The sequence below is a fragment of the Uloborus diversus genome, chromosome 7, assembly GCF_026930045.1.
Source record: "Uloborus diversus isolate 005 chromosome 7, Udiv.v.3.1, whole genome shotgun sequence".
NCBI lineage: Eukaryota > Metazoa > Arthropoda > Arachnida > Araneae > Uloboridae > Uloborus > Uloborus diversus.
In genome coordinates this window covers 53,745,740-53,752,201 of record NC_072737.1, presented here as the reverse complement: position 1 = coordinate 53,752,201, position 6,462 = coordinate 53,745,740, and positions in this window count along the sequence as shown.

Here is a 6,462-nt window from a genome sequence, read left to right as displayed (position 1 = left end):
ACTCCTGGATCATATTCGAATTTAGTTTTGCGTTATTTTTGTTTTACTACAAAATTTCAAGGTGTACGAACACTTCTGGGAGCCACTGTATATGTTCACCATGAATAATAAAGGTCAGTTAACCTCATATAAATAGTAGCCAATGATCGAGTGACGCTCCTGACGTCATCAACAATGAAAATCGCGCCACGGTCTGATAATTTGATAATATGTTTTGGTAATGTTTGAAATAAGTGGTCAACAGCTAGGCAATTGCTTCGGTCAAATACAGAAACAATTTTCACCCGTCCATATCTTGACGGACGATTTTTTAGTTATTAAATAAAATGAAGACTGAAATCGAAATACATGCAGACGAAAAGTTAAACGAACTGCTGACACACAGGGCGCGTTTCTAAACTCGAGACCGGTCGCGACCGAGCGACCGATCGAGACCAGGAGTGTTTATAAACTCCGATCGTGGTCATTTCGGTCGCGACCAGAGCGACCGCGCTTTTTCGCCGGGCGAATTCGTCACGTGACCGGTCGAATACTGTTTTTGCACAAATAGGCCGCGAAACTACTCTTATTTACATTTTGTTGGCTGCCGCGCAGATTGAGAGCATTAGAACAAAATAGAAAAAGTGCATTTTAGTCGAAAATTCTAAACCATTTTAATTTTTTTAACTACTGACAACCTGATCCACTGAATTTTTGGCGGAATCAACTCTTTTATTTTGTCTGTTCTTTTAGAGGAACACATTTACATTGCATGTTGAAGTTAGAAATTCATTCGTACAGCGGTCCTTAAACGTGGGGATAGAAAATAAATTTAATTTTTTACGCTCGAATGATGCATATGTAGGGTAGAATTTAAAGTTGAAATAATGGTAAATTTTTGTATTTAGCTTGAAACAATGATTAAAAGCTTCGTTATCATATTTAACGCATGATTGTTGGCCCTAATATGCTGTTACAGTTGATATTTTTGTCAACCTAAAATTTGCAACTTTAGATCTGCATTTAAGATTCTTTTGGTTTTCAGTGTGTTGGTTTTAATGAACAAAATTCAGTTTTATTTGCTTCAAGCTAAATGGAAATTTTATATGTCAACACTAATTCTTTTTAAATTCTATTCCTTGTACATATTAACAGGATATATTCTGTTTCTTTTTTTCTGAACAAGAGTTTCATCAAATATCACAATATACTTCCAGTTTCAAAACTTCAACTGAAAAAGTTCTTTCTTTAAAGTAAAGCAGCTGCATTTATTCCATGTTGACAAAATATGATAGTTCTAGCTGTATTACAGAATAGTACTTTAATTTCCATTTTTTAATTTTCAACGGTTATCTCTACTGAATATTCTCTAAATTTGCCAAAAAACACAAAAAAGTATATATCTTTAAACATCTCTACAAAGGTACTGATAGAAAAGTGGACTGCCAGCTGAATATTACTTAGTACTAATTTTACATGTTAAGCTTTTGTTAACTTATGTATACAAGATAGCAAAAAACAATGAGTTCTCAATTTGTACCAGGATACGTGTACAACATATATTGCAGATTGCACAAGTAGGATGAAAGTGGCATTTTTTGAATTTGATTACCATTTAGTGTGAATGCTCCAATGCTTTTCTAGTACACATCTTCTTTGAAAATGTACGGATTTTCTCATGGATGCTGTCACCACTTTTTACCAGAGCTTGAGCATCACTTTTGGTTGATCGGGCACTGCATGTTCAACCATATTGGGGGAGGGGGTATCATTACCTGTTCTAGCTTTTATTAAAATAGACCAGACTAACATTTTTAGAAAAAGTTGATTTTTTTGAGCAATATACCTTACTATTCACATTTAATGCATCAAAGAAGAAATTAATATTTGCAAAACAAAACTTTTGATGAAATTTTCAAAAAATCATATTCTGATTTTTGTTACAGCATTTAATTCGTGTAGTCCTGAAAAAAAGGTGGGGGATAATGCTTACAGATGAATCAGTGGTATGTTCAATGAACACTGGTTTGGAAAATTAAAGAGTTGGAGAACATCATGCCCTCTTGACTACACACCTGAAAAACTTGAACTGCCAGATCTAGGGAGAGCAAGCTGGAGCTTTTGTCAGAGGGTAAAAATCTACAGTATAACTTCGATTTAACGATACCTGATTTAATGAATTTCTGAATTTAAGGATACATTTCACTGGTCTGGGTTTGACTGCATTGAATGTCTATGCTCCTCGATTTAACGATATCCTTGACTTAATATCTTTTTCCAGTCCCTTGACAATTGTTAAATCCGGGTTAAACTGTATTTGTCTTATTTTTTTAAGTCGATGTACAAACTCAAAGAAAAATGAGTGAAGGCATCAGTTGTCTGGATAAATGAAGGTTTACTGCATTACACGTTTCCGTGACATAAAAAGCATTTGAGTGTTTTAGACTAGCGCTTCTCAACCTTTTGTGACCCGCAGACTGGCAAAAGCTGTTGAAAAAAGTTTGCAGACCATTTAAATTTCTTTAAAAAATATATAAAAAAACTTATATTTGCAGACTATATTAAAAACATGCGACACTTTTTTTTTTGAGGCTGTGGCTTTTCCTCCATTTATGGATTTATTTTAGAAAAAAAAAGTAAAATCTGTGACCTACTTCCCCCAATCAATTCTAATTTGAATTCCGAAACTTTGAATTCAAATTATGTTTTTTGCAATCACGAGTTGCGACAAGACCTTACTGATTAGAGTTATTGTTTCTAGAAACGGCTCCCCCCCCCCAAGCATGTCCCTCCTCCTGGGTGGTTACGTGTGTACAGTTGTGTGTGTAGGCTTACGTGTGTGCACGTAGGGGAGTGTATATGAGCATGCGTGTCTAGGACATGGCCCAGCAAAAGTGGATTCCGGTGGACAGTGCTCGGGACCAGCCGCGCCGCCGCGGGTGGACGGTGGTGCTGCAGCCCTGGTCCAAGCTGAAAAAGGAACCGTAATGTCAAGGACAGTCAAATGAAAGCAATAAGCAATCGTGATTGCTCAAAAAAACTTCCGACTCGGGGAACGATAAAACTTCGTAAAAGATTGTGTTGACAGCAAAGTTTTTTTAAAAAATTGTTGCAGAGTAATAAAATTAAATGAATAAATAAATAACGAAAGGAAACTTAACAGGATTTTTTTTTTAAAAACATGAATGAAGAAAAAGTGTTTGAGGACTGGTCATGATTTTTTCCTGCTGACCAGTACCGGTCTGCCTGACCACTGGTTGAGAATTGCTGTGCTTCACTATAAAAAATTTTAACTTGAAAAATTTATTTTTAAATACGGTAAAAAAAAAATTAACATGAAACTGAAGGGACTAAATTTTTTTTTGTTTAAAAAATTGAATTAAATTACACAATACTTTGTCCGGACTAATATATCATTGCGTGTTAACCATATATCATGTTAAACTTTTTTCACTGTATATCCATAGATGCAAGTTAGGAGACGAGCCCTGGATTGAAAGTATCTTGAATATGTGCCAGCATCCTACAGTACTTATTTAGCAAAAAAATCAGATATTGACAGTTGGCCCAGTTATTCTCATGGTCAAATTTTTTTTTTTCATTTTGCCATTACCTGAACCACGAAGGTTCAGGTAATGGGAATGTTCAGGGTGTGGAAGGTCCACCAACCACATAATTTAATTACCCTAGCAAAAGTTTTGTAGTTCTGTCTACATCTTCGGACATTTTCAAAAAACATATTCAGGGGCGGACTGGATCCCGCAAGAGGGCGTCAACCTTGGCCTCCAAAGGGCGCAAAAAAAAAAGGTGTAAACAAAAAAAAAAAAAAAAAATGCAACAAAAAGATGAGAAAAAGAAAGGAAAAAAAAACAATGGTACACAGGTTTACAAGTTAAAAGAAAAGAAACAGATAAGGGAAGTCACACAGGTTCGTGAACGCAAAAAAAAAAAAAAAAGGAAATTGCACTTAAATGTTTTTTTTAATTGATTAAAAGGCTTGATTTAGGCTTGAGGGCACATTGGCCCGCGGGCCAGTCTGCCCCTGGCCATATTTAAATGGAGACTGAACACTAAGCACCCTTAAATATTTTTTAGTGTAATGTGCATAAAATGAAAGATACAATAAACCAAATTTTACTGTAAACCTATACCATCTTTGCATTTTTCAATATTAAATTGAAAACAAGTCATTTTGAAAGATCTTCTCTATTTTGATTCTTTGAAACTTTACTGGTAATTAGAAATATGCATTACATAAAATGTTTAATACAAGAATATGCTTTATTTAGAACAACAAAAAACTTCTAAATTACGGTAAAACTACAGTTACCCAAATCAACCACACCCCATTCGTATTATTAGATTTTTCCGATAGTACATTTTAATCTACTGTCGGCCCCATTTACACAAATATTGTTAGTTCCACCATATATTTGAATAAGTGGGGATTTTTAACATTGCATCTACGGCATTGTAAATATTCGGTTCCGGGATATTTTATTTATAAGCGGGATATTCGTTTATCCGTTATGCGATTAAGCAGAGGCGACGGTATTTACTGTATGAATGTTGAAATTCAGAAAAACTATTTTTAAAGAGAAAGAGCTATCAATTGGTCAAGTAGAAAAGCTAACGCTTTTCATGCTAAGTGTACTAACAAGTGCTGCTGCGGAGAGAAGGATAATAGCATGCGCCGACAGAATAATAATTTTCCAAATTGCAGCGAGTGCAATCGCCTTTATTTTTGCTCAAATTCTGAAAGCGATTCAGATAGTTGTTGTAGAGTCATACTGTATACGTTAATGTATGGCATAACAATAAGAAACGCTTTGAATTTTCAAAAACCATTTTATTAGTTAAATTTTTCAATAGTACTTTTGTCATTTACTAATCATAAAACCAGACACATGTTTGCATATATATATACAATGGAGTCTCGAAAGTTAGAAGTTCCACTTAATTTGAGGTGTTTAATTTATATTATCAGTTATACAGTTTAGTTCCGAAAAATTGATTTTTATTAAAATCTAAAAATAAATACGTACAGCGTACAGATCTCGTGAGAAAAAAAAAGTTGCTTAGAGGTAATTAAAGCAAAATTTATGCTGAAATATCTGTGATAATTTTCCATGAAGACAATACTTCCTTTTCTTTGCACAAAGAAAAGAGGCTCCTCCATGCATTCTCTAAAAAGGGTGCAAATTTAATCTGGAAGAATTTTCCGGATAATCCGAGTTCTCATCGATACGAGCCCCCAATTACCTTGAATTTTCGAGTTTCTACTCTGTACCCATATGGTAGTTTCCGCTTAATGAGATTACTTGGACAATAATTTTGATACCTAACTAAATTTGTAGAAAGTTTTTCAGGGATCCATCCAGTTTTTATTTTTTGGGACCCCATTTTGTGAAAAAGCTAAATATTTTTGTGAATTTTCTTTATTTTTGAAAAGTGAATCATTTTGAATTACCAGGTTATATTTCAATTTGATAGCTATGAACGTGACAAAATGATGCTTGTGCAACCTTTTAATTAGGTGTACGAAGGAAATTGTTAATGTCCAAGCTATAGAATCACAAAAAGTCTTTATTGCGGGTCACCACTTTTTCAATCTGTAGTGTCCCATGGTGAGGGGAGACTCTTAATCTTGACTTTTATTTCATGATGCAAATTTTTGTGAATGAGCTGCATTTACAATGTGAAATTTTGTGAAGTATCCACAAAGTGGACCCAATTCAGGTCTAGGTCGATCCCTGTTCTTATATTTTTTCAAACAATTATGTATGATTAGATACATATTTTGGCGAGCTCTGGGCCACAGAGAGCCAAGGTCCGTTTGGTCGATGGGTGCCCCGCTTCCTATAAAACTTATAACATTTCCTGAAATGGCCTATGGTCGGCTCTGGGTGAGCAACAAAGGTTGTTCACAAATTTTGAGGTACTCCCAATGTTGAAAAAGCAACAAGAATAATTGAAAAAATATGCTGGTATCATTGTGGAACTCGACTATGGACATTTTTGCTGTCGTCATAATATGGCACTCGAGACTCGGGAGAAGTACAGCGTTTTTTTTTTTTTTTTGCAGAAATTTTTTAAGAGATAATTTGAATCACAGACAGTTTTAAATCTTATCAAGATTCTGGTTGAAGTTATTGTGTACTTGAATTTGTTATTTTTGATTTCAATGAAATCCTATCAACTTGAAACAGCAAAACACGCGAGAAAAATCAAGTAATTTTGTTTTTTAATTGAGCTTTTTACCGAAACAATATTATCAATTTATCATGATTATTACATTGTGCAAGCAAATGAGATAGAACGAACATCAAAACACCATAATTGAAATAACGTTGGACAATAACTATTCTTACTTACCTGTCACAATCCAAAAAAGGGACGCATATAGAACAAAAAAGGTCAGCAACAGAGTATGTTAGATTTTAAAGTATACTAGCACTCTCTTTTGCTGCCCATTTTGTTATC